At 44.0% G+C, this 12,625-nt stretch overlaps 1 protein-coding gene across 2 annotated transcripts in view; it reads right to left on the bottom strand.

Annotated features, from left to right (window-relative positions):
- The window catches only part of OPCML (opioid binding protein/cell adhesion molecule like), a 459,589-nt gene that overhangs the window by 201,657 nt on the left and 245,307 nt on the right, over positions 1-12,625 (bottom strand). The gene's annotated exons all lie outside the window — the stretch shown is intronic.

Below are 12,625 nucleotides of genomic sequence, written 5' to 3'. Positions count from 1 at the left end.
TTTCTCCCTTAGGCTCATATGGAAATTAGTTTATATTTCTTGAGCACATTGAGCACCTCGTGGGAGAAGTAGCCCAGGGGCACAGGGGAGAGAAAGTGGATCAGTGTTTCAAACGGGTCACAGATGATCCACAAAGCAAACACCTAGCTTGTCGTTAGTCAAAAGCAGAACATGTTTACCTCCAGCCCTCCCTGGTGCTGACAATCTCCTAACCTGCCCAATCTCCTAACCTGCACACCACATGGCTTGAAAAATCCCCCTGAGAGAGCCAGTGGTTTGGGAGGAAGCCGTGGCTGCCTCTCAGGATTTCCAGAGAGGGAAGGCGAGATGAGCAGGCAGGCCCTCCCTCTCGGGCTCCTCGCCCTGGGCCTCCAGAGGAGACAGTGGCTGATGTCCCCGGGTCACCATCACACCTCTCACCTACTCTTCCCCAAAACTGGGAGGCAAACAGAGTGTGCTTTTTGGTGCATGTGACTTGCCAGCTATCATGTTTAAAGTAGAGAAAATACATCCGTGGGTCAGGAAGAAGAGGCGCTCATGTACCCCAGGAACTTAGAACCTGCAAAGGGAAAATGAAGGAAAAGAAATTCTCTATCAACGTGGACCCGCAGCCAAGGGTGTGATTAAAGGGTAGGGCTGTGCCCACCTAGCACTCAGCGCCCTACCCTCGGGTCAGAACCTGAGCCGGGTATCTGAGCAAACAGCAAGGGGCAATTGCAGCCCCACCGCTTCCCCCAGATGTCCCCGCAGAGGGTAGGAGGCGTGCCTCCTGGGCACAAGGAATGTGAACCCAGGGCCTCCAGGTGAGGAGACAAGGAGAAAGCACTGCCATCGCTCACCACGGCTGATCCCCCTGGAGCGACAACAGGGATCCTCCTGACAGGCTCAGGAGATGGGCAGCAGGCCAAAGCCACCGGCAGGGAAGACATGAGGACGTGCCCTTCCCCTTGGCAAAGGAGCCGCCTGACAGGGTCAGGGGAGCAGCTAGCACTGCAGCACCGAGAGGACAGCCCCCGTTGGAAGGGGGAAGCCTCCGTCTAGAGAACTACTGTCCCTGGTTGGCAGGAGGGATAGAAATGACACTAACTTCCAATTACTGGGACTTTTTATGCACAGGCTCACCGGTCATTCAGCGGGTGCCAAGGGCCATGGGGCAGGCCTGGGGTGATCATTAGGTGCTTTCAAATTATAATAGGAGGGAATTTTTCTCTTCTAAATTATCTTTATTAGCTGTGTTTTTTTAAACTACAAAAGCAAGATAAACATGTTTAAACATGTGAAGAAATATCATACAAAGGTGCCTAAAGGCCAAAATAATCTTTCCATCTCCACCCAACTCCTGGTTCCTGAGGTCTGCACACCGGTAGTTAGAGACTTAATTTTGTATTTGTTTCTAGGTATCATCAGTGAGATGAGTTTTGGGGACCCAGCTTTACTCTCCATAAGGCCCTGATAATTCAGGCATCGTTAAATGACTCTTTCCCACCTTAGTAAGCATGTCATTGGTATAAACAAAAATTGAAGTCATGTTTTTTCCTCCGTATCCTGCAACATTAGCTTCACTTTCCACAACATTTTTTTGTTTTATGGAAACTTCCTCATTGTGTTTATGAAGAAGACGAAAGCCCAAAAGGACCTGCCCCGCTTTGAACTTCCAAAAGCATTTTTATAGGAAGTAATAAACTCATCCATTGGCTCTCAGTTGTAAAGGACTGATCAGGCAACCGCTAGCCTCAGGACTGCTGTGTCTGAGTAACTGCTAACGATGGGGCTCCCATCAGGCAGCTCCAGGCACTGGCGAGCCTGGGCAAACGGGGAACCGAGGCCGAGGGAGAGTCTTCCAGGCCCTGGGACCACACAAATGCAGGTGACTGTGCGCAAACAAACATTCTTGCTTTTATTTTGGCCAATTACATGTCCCCCTGAACATTTTCAAGTTGACATCAGTTTTAAAATTTAAGTTATAGTTGCAAAGAATGCATTTTTGGTCTGTGGAAAATATTCACATTTTAAAATTAAAACATAGCAATAGCCATATATGTATATGTATGTATGTTTAATGGAATTTAAATACTATAGTAATTTGACGCTCATGATTATCTGTTTCCAACATTCATAGACAAGCTCTTCTTTAACAGCCATAAAATATGTGCTGTTCCTTTTCAAATGTAAACTTGTGTTCCCCTTGTATGTCCTCTGAAAGGTTTTATCCTGATATATTTTATGCTTGAACATCTTTTATTGATCGGCTATCATATTTATGAATAAATTTAAATTTATTTTATGTTCTGTGACCATAAAACTCTGAGTAATAATATTTTCTTTTCGAATGAGTTATCAATACAAGAATGATATTGATAAAACAACCTGAGTATATTGTACATGTTGTTAAGTAATAATTAAAGGTAACTCGTAAGCTTATAGTGGAAATAAAGCTCTTAGTGAGATAGAAGAGGCTTTTTAAGATTGCAGCCTAGATAAATATCATTACAGCCAGAATGAGGTAGGGCAAGGGTTAAATCTATTCAATTCCTATTTTTGCTTTAAGAGAAACCTGGTTCACATCAGCAGGGATATGGAAATGAAAACCTTGTAGAGAAATGTCACTCAATTCTTTGAAAGTCTTCCAAAACATACGCCAAAAATCACATAGTAATATAGCTTCAAAAATTATTTTAATGATTGCACAGCTGACAATTCAATTAGTTCCTTCTTCAATTTCTTTTAAAGCAATGAATTGGAAAATACCTGACTTGCAAAGAGCTTTGTAACACGGTATTAAATTCATTCGATTTCTCAATATCTAGACAGTATACTGCTAATATTTTACCAAGCTTTATCAAATGACTATTAAAGTAAGAAAGTAAAGAAAAATTCTCTCCTGGACAATTACCAAAGTGGTAGTAGTCAGAAAGGAGAATTAGAATTGCAATTCAATCTCTGGCACTTTCTCAGGCTGATGTGGGGAATTTGAGACCTTGAAATATACTACTTTAAACCTACCATGCCCTGTATAACCCACAGCTGCAAGTTGGGGTGTGTGCAACCAGTTCAAATGACCAAGGGGCCCAGTAGGGGCTCACTTTGAAACAGGTCAGTCCAAGTCTACCTTCCGGGGCCAGAATGCATTTCCATGCCTGCCCACACAGCCCAGCCTGTGGAAAGCCTTGTGCACCCCTAGGGTAGGGCTAGACAGACCCTAGACGGATGAGCAGGCCCTATTTACCTGCTCTCAAACCTGGGTCTCATTAGCAGGCATGGAGGGCAAATAGAGGGGACTAACTGGACAATAGCCATCCCACCAATGGGGCAGAGCTGAGTCACCAAGTCTGTGCAGCCCTAGGGCCTAAGGAGTGGAAAAAAGACTTCACACAATGAGGGTGGTGGTTGAGGACAGTTATTTTCCTCATAATGTGTCTGTGCTTTAGAAGGAGTAGTGTCAATGCTTCTTACTTTCTTCCATTGTAACAGGGCTCTTTTACTGACCTACGAACAAAATCTATGTTTAAGTGCTCTGCCAAATCTGGCTCCTTCCCTGCTGTTTATGGCTATGTCCTGGGCTCTCATTAGCAACAAGCACATGGAGGATGATTTTTGATGTTAAATAAGGGGATCCAAGAGGAAAGTTGAGAAACATTAATGTCAACTTTCAGATTTCTTGAAAAGTCTTTCAAGCATTTAAAATTTTTACATTCCAAACTAAATCTTCCCACTGGTCCTTGAAAAGAGAATTCATTATAACTCTATCACAAGAAATGTCTAACATTATATAGCGCTTATTTGGGGCCTGGCACAACTTCAAAATTCCCATATAAGAAACCACTCAATCTATCCACATTTTACAGATGAGAAACTGAAACACAGAGTGGTTCAGGACTCCTAAAGCCCACAGTTGGTACTATCAGAGCAGGGAATTCAAACTCAGGCAGCCTGGCACTAGAGTTTCTGTACTTGAGGGCTGTGATATTCTCCTAAAAGACAAAGTGCTTGTGAGAACACCGAAGACCCCAAATAGCTAAAGCAATCTTGAGAAAGAAGAACAAAGTTGGAGGAATCATGCTACCTGACATTAAACTATACTACAAAGCTATAGTACTCAAAACATCATGGCACTGGCATAAAAACAGACATAAATCAATGGAACAGAATAGAGAGTCCAGAAATAAACTCACACCCATATGCTCAGTTAATCCATGACAAAGGAGGCAAGACCATACAATGGAATAAAGATATTTTCTTCAATAACCAGTACTGGGAATCCTGGACAGAAACATGCAAAAAATGAAACTAGATCACTTTCTTACACCATATATAAGAATAAACTAAAAATGGGTTAAAGACTTAAATGTAATACTCAAAACCATAAAACTCCTAGAAGAAAACTTAGGCAATAAACTCTCTGACATTGCTCTTAGTAATATTTTTTTTATATGTCTCCTTAAGCAAGGGAAACAAAAGAAAAGATAAACAAATGGGACTAAATCAAACTGAGAAGTTTTTGCACAAAACAAACAAACAACCTACTGAATGGAAGATGATATTCTCCAATGATAAATCCCATAAAGGATTAATATCCGCAATGTATTAGGAACTCATAAAACTTAACACCAAGAAAGATAATCCTATTAAAAAATGGGCAGAGGACCTCAATGGACACTTCTCCAAAGAGGACATACAGATGCCAACAGACATGAAAAGATGCTCAATATCACTAACCGTCAGGGAGATTCAAATTAAAACCACAATGAGATATCACCTCACACCTGTCAGAATGGCTCCATCAATAAATCCACAAAAAACAAGTGTTGGTGAGGAGGTGGAGAGAAGGGAGCCCTTGTGCATTATTTGTAGGATTATAAATTGGTGCAGCCAATTTATAGAAATTCCTCAAAAAGTTGAAAATATTACTACCATGTGACCCAGCAAGTCCACTTCTGAGTATTTATCCAAAGAAATCCAAAATTCTAATTTGAAAAGATATATTCATCTCTATGTTTACTGCAGCATTATTTACAATAGCCAAGTTATGGAAGCGACCTAAGTGATCATTGGTAGACGATTGGATAAAAAAGAGGTGGTACATGTATAGGATGGAATATTACGCTGCCGTACAAAAGAACGAGATCTTGCCATTTGTGGCAGCGTGGATGGACCTAGAGGGCATAATGATAAGTGAAATAAGTTAGACAGAGAAAGACAAACACTATATGATTTCACTTATATATGGAATCTAAAGAACAAAATAAATAAATAAGTAAAACAGAAAAAGACTCATAGGTTCAGAGAGCAGACTGATGGTTGCCAGAAGGGAGGGGATTAGAGAACTGGGTGAAAAAGGCAAAGGGATTAAGAGGTACAAATGGCTTGTTACAAAATAGTCATGGGGATGTAAAGTACAGCAAAGGGAATATAATCAATCATATTGGGGTGACTGTGTAAGGTGTCAGGGAGGTATTAGACTTACTGGGGGCATCACTTCATAAGTTATATAAGCATCTAACCTCTATGCTGTACACCTGAAAATAATATAATATTGACTGTTCACTGTAATTGAAAAATTAAAAAAAAAAAAAAAGAAAGTGCCTTGGCTTGAGAATCCATGGAACAAGGCCAGCCAGAGTCATTGGCCTGATCCAATCAGTTTCCCTCACATTTCTGGTGCTAATTTAATTTCCTCATAAGAGATAAAATAGCTTAGAACAAATAGATATTTGAAAAGTGATTTTGTACATCCCAAACCCATTGCTAGCTGTGTGTGAGGAGGGGAGATGGAAATGGGAACCAGAAAGAGCAAGGAAACCCCTGGAAGACATCAGGGAAAGGGATCTCACAGTCAAGGTATCGTTTCCAAGGCCACTGAACACGGAACTGGGGTTAAAATGCAGGTTCCAGGTGTTGTTTTGGAGGTGGGGGTTCGGTTGGGGAAATCCATTCCCAAAGCAGAGCTTTTCACGCTTCAATGTGCAGCAGAACCACGTGGCACGCTCTTCACAGCGCAGATCTCTGTGCGGACTCCCGAGAGCTCTGGCCAGCGGGTCGGAGGTGGGCCGAGAATCTGCATTTGTAACAAATCCCCAGGTGAGGCCAGAACTCTGGTCTGGGGCCGCCTGTTTGAGAACCACTGCCTTAAAGACACTAGACGGGAGACAGGTTGGAATTTAGTCAAAGTAACAGAATCTTCCTGAATATTGGCCAGCTTTAAGTTTTATGTGTGCTTGTTACTTTTGTTTTTGTTTTTACATTTTGCCTCTGAAAATACAAAATTAAAAATAGCCGTGATTCACACAGCACATATGTAATGAGTGTCTAATATGTACTTGATGACTTTCCAGGAGTTGAAACTTTTGGGAAAGGGCAAAGCGATGCCTGTGAGATAACAACATTATTTAAGTAAATGCGTATATTAGTTTCAAAGAACAAGCAGTGAAAAGAAAATGCCCCTCTGTGGCCTGCATTCTAGACGTCAAAGTTTTTACCATCTCAAATCTGATGCGATAGGATGTTCATCTGAAAAGAATGTCTAACTCAGAAATATAAGCCACATCTCGCTTCCAGACACAGAGAGCTGCAAAAACATTCAGACAATTTGGGTAGCCGGAAAACAAGTCTCTTAGACCCATCTACATAGATAACGTTACAGGTGTCAGAGGTCAAAGAATTGACAGTGGACATTCTGAGACACTAAAGATTATTAGAAATGCCTTTGTATTTCTCCCCTTGCTATCGGGTAATAGCTAAAGTATATTGCATGCTCTCTGTCTTAACCGCATTGGCTAATACAGACTCATCACTATAAACCTCTACTTCTCTTTGTAATCCAATGTTAAGAGCAAAAATACTGGACTTTGTAGAATTTACAACACTGGATTTAATGATTTCCACAGCTATTTGTTAGGCTACAAATACCAGGTAGATGAGAACCTTGTCAGTGGTCTTCCTTTTGTGTCACCAGCACCTCCCACAGTGCAGCTAACATATAACAGGTGATAAATATATATTAGTAATTATGAAAATATAAGACAATGTTTTTCACACTGGCATCAGAAGGATCCGCCTCACTGGCAATTTGTACCTCTTAACTCCTTCCCCAATTTCACCCTTCCCCCCAAACTCCTCCCATTTGGCAACCATCAATTTATTCTCTGTATCTATGAATTTGTTTTTGTTTTGTTTGTTCATTTATTTTGTTTTTTAGATTCTACATATAAGTGAAATCATATGGTATTGGTCTTTCTCTGTCTGACATTTCACTTAGCATAATATCTTTTAGGTCCATCCCATTTTGACACAAAAATGGCAAGATTTTATTCTTTTTCATGGTTGAGTAATATTCCACAGTGGCAATACAGTGTTGTAATTCAAATAAATAATACAACAATTAATAAATAATATTACAAGAATAAACTGTGTTTTGTGTAGTCACATTTATAAACCTACTTTTGCCCACCCCTGTATATACATATTCTGGATGTTTTATGAGCAAATTAGATTTAAATGCTCAGAGTTGTGTATGTTATTACAATGGCACCAAAGAGTACTTCTTTCATTGTCTCAGCCTAATGAGAAAAATACCGAGGTGGACTTACTGTGTCATCAATGCATTCATGCCAAGGGAAGCTGAACGGTGCCAGGGTCCCTACAGCAATGAGGATTCCCAAAGCTGGAATGAGCCGATGTGGAGGGAGTGCGTGGCTGTCATGTGGCTCATGCTGAAGCCAGCAGTGATGCTCCCCAACATTCACTACCATGTTCACATTGCAAAGGAGAAATTTATTATAATGAATTACCATCTGTTCGATTAATTAATGTAGACTTTAACTTTAGTGGTTATATATGTGTATGACTTATAATTTTGAATTTTAGAGTCTATAAAGGTATAGAGTTAAGGCATTTATCCCTAGTTTTATGATTTTATGTATATATAATTTTTTAAATAACTTTCAGGACTACTGGGAGTCCTGAGAACCTTGTTCCTGCCCACCTCTGTCCTTGGCCTTTAAACTGACCTTCCTGAGGGCCCTTGATTTAAGAAATGCTGATTAAGTGATAGAGTTGAATGCTAAAACCCCCAAATGCATTTTTGTGAATTTTTTCTTTAAATTTACCCACAATATTAGTCTCTTTTGCTTTTGTTTTGTCATTTGCCTTCTTTCAAGAATTGAAAGGTAATTAAAATTCAGGTAAGAACCTTATAGCTATCATAATGTATTAGTAATGCCAGTTTGAAGAGCTGGAGGAAGATCTTGCTTTTTGAGAACTCAAAGACCAAAAATAAATGGAATTTTTAAAGGAAAGGAGAGGAGGCAACCCAAAATGAAATAGTTTTAGATCAATTCCCAAAGTATTTTAAATTGCACAAAGCTGTTCTCCTGGGAAGTTTTAACTACTCAGTGATTTCCTGAGTTACACATACAGGTAACTCTAGAGCATTACCAAGGAGCCTAAATTATGTTGGAGAAAACTTTGTGATTCAGATGGTTGCAAACTCAACAAGAGCAATAACTCCGCTAGGGTAGCATGCTGACGGGTGTCGGTGGAGCAGGGATCTGGAGCCTCGGTGGAAGGGTGGGGAGGGCCTGGAGCTGCTTAGAGAGGGTCCAGGGTGGAAATATTTTGGTGAGTCAGGGAGCTGGCTTCCAGGGCTGCGGGGTGTTCCGCGTACACGCATCGTTCCCAACTGGGTGGTGGTGCCACACTGACAGCAGGGCACGCGGAGGGTGAGAGCAACACAGAGAGGGTGCTGGTGTGGGTGCACAAGTGTGTGCAAGAGTGTGTGTGAGTTTGTGAGCTAGCACGTGTTTGCAAGTATGTGTGAGTGTGTGGGTTTGAGTGTGTGAGTGTGCAAGAGAGTGTGTGTAAGAGTGTGCGGGGGCGTGAGCGTGTGTGTGAAAGAGCATGTGTGGTTTTGAGTGTGTGAGTGTGCAAGAGTGGGGGTGATTGTGTGGGGAGGTGAATGCGAGAGTGTGTAAGTGTGGGGGGTGATTGTGTGGGGAGGTGAGTGTGCGAGAGTGTGCAAGTGTGTGCATGTGAGTGTAGGAGGGGAGGGGTGTTACGGGAGGAAAGGAGGAAACTTAGCAGGCACACGCGGAACGAGGGCCCTGGAAAGAGCATCAAACCCACGCACGCGAAAGGCGGCGCGGGCGTCTCCGGAGCAGAAGGGCAGCTGCGGCCGGCTGTGACCCCCAGTGCCTGAGTCCCCAGCGCAGCGCGGCCCTGCTGCAGAGCGACCCCTCCCAGCTCAGCGGCCCTGGGGACAGCGGGCAGCTGCCGGGAGGGTGTGGCGCCCAGGGGCCGCGGGGGCTGCTCAGGGCCCGGAGGAGATGAGGGCGGCCGGGGGAGAGGAGCGCTCCTCCCGCGAGGGAAGGCGCGGCCCGGGGAGTGGCGCCCAGTGACCAGGGCAGAAGGTGGGCAAAGGGCAAAGAGCGCTCTGAGCAAACAGTGAGTGGCCGAGCCGGCTTCCCCCCCACTCAGGGTCACTCTAAATTCGCAGGACTGTGGGGAAGACAGCTCCACTGGTTAGTTTCCTAAGGCGGCAGAGGCAAGGCCACGGTGCACACAGTAGCCAAAGCCATCCTGAGGGACAGCGCCTGCCTTCAAGACTTTTTTGATATCAAATGACAGGACACTAAGGGCGCTAGAAAGATGCCTGCTCCCCTTCACGGGTATCATAAAAACATACATTCGCCCATTCATGTAACAAATATTTGTTAAGCGCCTACACAGTGCGCGATGTGATGCTGGGCTCCGGGGATAAGAGGCTGAGCCGAGAATCACTGGCCCCCGCGTGGCACCCTCAGGTTCGTGGGGACAGTGTGCGATCAGCAGTCCCCAGAGGGCCTGCACGCCACTGCAACGGAGCGGGTGCCCCCGGCAGGATTGTCGGTGCTGGCGCTGGCACCAGGAGCCCTACTCAGATGCACAGTCTCTTCTGCCTCTAGAAATGGAAATTAATCTAATACTGAAAACTGAGGCAGAATACCAAGTGCATGTGTTGGTTGCAGAGAGCATTTCAGGTAGAGGCCAGGGCAGGGGCACAGGCCCTGGGACAAAGGGTGGCCTGGGTAAGGAGCAGAGTGGAAGCCAGAGTGACCCAAGCAAGGCACGTGGGAAAGTGGGAAGATCGCCTGAGGCTTGGGAGGTGCACATCTCTGCAGTAAAACGCCTGCATCTTGTAGGCGTGATGGGAAATACCTGAACAGGTTGAAATAGAGGCACGCCACGTTTTAAATTATGCTTTTTACGGAATATTCTGGACTTTTTTGGAGAATTAACTGTTGCAGGACAAGGGGCTAAAGAAAGACTGAAGGGCTTTGTGTCCTGTAGACAGGAGAGAACAGTCACATGACAAGGGAGGGGTGGGAGGCGGGGGGAGGAAAGGGGTAAGGGGCGGAGAGACAGCAAGGCACTGGGGGCGACGCTTTCAAGAATGTTGGCAGCAAAGGGAGGGAGAGAAATGAAGTCAGAAAGGGCACTGAGCTCTTCAGAGTGGAAATGCTTGGGAACCTAGTTATTCATTTTATAAATATTTACTGAATATCTACTGGAATTTTTCAGACTTTTAGAGGCTCACAAATTACCCATGCATCTTGTTAATGCACTAAGTCCGGGTGGGGACCAACCTTCTGCACGTCCAATACCCTCTGAAATGATGGCGATGTGCTGGACGCTGCCCTTTGAGTAGCCTAATTTCAGTCACTAGTGATGTAACTGTGAGTGAGACAAGAGCCAGGCACCTCACATTCCAATGTCCAGGTAAATGCTAATGCGATTAATCTTATTGAATGAGAACAACTGATGATGCAGGAGAAAGGGGATGACTGACAGGTGAGAAACGATGGGGTTAAAGCACATGAAGGAAGGGGCCTCACCTGTTGTATCACAAGAGAAGAAGAAATAATGGAAAACCAGGTATGTTTGTGGACCTGGCTACGGGAAAGCAAAGGGGCTGGTGAGTGATGCCTCCTGTTTTCTCCCAGGCAGAGGGCAAGTTATCAGTTGCAGGTAAATGGGAGAGTAGGAGAGAGGGGAGGGCAGACGCAAGCACAAGTGAAGTAGCTGTTGCATAAAAACGAGAGCAAAACGACTGGGGAGCTGAACTAGGATTCACAGGCAGTGCTGAGGTCCCCTGTGCAGTTGCTGGCCAAGGATTCATGGTGGCGGTGCCCTGCCAGCTTTGCGGCTGCCCCCCAGCACCGCGCAGCTGCTCAGCTGCTCCTCTGCAGGCACAAAGAACGCGAGTAGTTGGGTTCCTCTGATGTTGGAGTGTGCCAGATGGGGGAGAGAGCAAGCCAAGGATTAAATACATGAAAAATGACTGAGTATAAGGATAGTGAGGCTAGGAGGGGCTGAAGGATAGGAAGGAGCTGTTGGGTTCGGTACAGCAGAAGCCTCAATGAGGCCCTTGAGCCATGAGCTGGAATAAAAGAAACTAGAAAGTGGAAATGTGCGGTGACCTTGCCACGATGGCCCTTGTCAGTGAGGGACTACACTAACTTTGAGGTCAGGTGGAATCATCTACGTGGATCTTCGTGATATTGAGGATGATGGTGGGAGATGAGGGTTCTTTATGAGTTTTTAGGACCTATGCAAATTGAGTATTAGAGAGAGAGTGCATGGTGGCGCTCAGAAGGCCTTGTCATCGAATGGAAAGGGTTCCATTACATAGGAGGGCAGGTCCCAGGACAGGCATTTTTGTCTAACCTCTCAGAACCTCCATGTCCCCATCTGTAAGGTAGGACAGACGTATTTATCTTCTAGTTTTATTAAGTAGTATTTTGAGGCTGAATGAAGTAATTCATGTAAAAGAGCCAGAACTGTACCTGGCAAATAGTAAACACTCCTTAAACAGAGTCTGCTCTATTACTATTGTCAGAGAGCTCTGCTGCTTCCCTTGGGAAAATATACTTCAACTCCTGCTCCCAGGGTGAGCACGTTAGTTTCAGCAAGTGGCACTGAATCCATTTGCTTGTCATTTTCCAAAGAGTTCAGAAGCTTCTCTTTCTGTGTTATCAAATCCACAAAGAAAGATTTGATTTCAGCTTGTTTAAGCCCATTTCAAGACAAGTTATTCTGTTGTTTAATAGATTAGAAATACCACAAGATTTACATTTTTGGCATTACCTCGCAAATCTAGCCAGTGCTTTTTTTCAGCCTACCTGTAGATTAGTTCACTTCTAATGAGGTTTTTCTTTCCCCCCCAATTTCTCCCTCTCCAGAAGTATTTGTACTTGACCTATGTAGAGTTCTGCAGTAGGATTTCATCTCCTGCTGAGGTTGATTTTCTCAGCTACAGCCGTTGAGAGAATTTAACTTTGTATTTTTATCAGGCCTTGTTCACAGTGTGTTGACACAGTGGTTGATGGGCTGGTTTCTAGATTAATGACCAGTGGTTGGTAAAATGCTGTATTTCTAAAAATACATAATTGAGAGATCAATCAGCACAATTGTGCGCACCTGAAAGAGAATTCAGTTGGCCTGCAGGCCCCATAACTTAGGCAGCAGTGTCCTTGTGCCGGGCAGCCTCTCTGTATAAATAGGACAATCCTCAGTCTAGAAGAACCAGGTGCCCAGAACATTCCATTCTCAAGCCGATGGACACATTACTGCCATCAAATGCAAACGGAAG

Source organism: Miniopterus natalensis, chromosome 20, assembly GCF_054644295.1.
Source record: "Miniopterus natalensis isolate mMinNat1 chromosome 20, mMinNat1.hap1, whole genome shotgun sequence".
In the NCBI taxonomy this organism is placed as follows: domain Eukaryota; kingdom Metazoa; phylum Chordata; class Mammalia; order Chiroptera; family Miniopteridae; genus Miniopterus; species Miniopterus natalensis.
The sequence above is the reverse complement of the archived record's forward strand: the minus strand, read 5'-3'. Positions and strand labels throughout refer to the sequence as shown.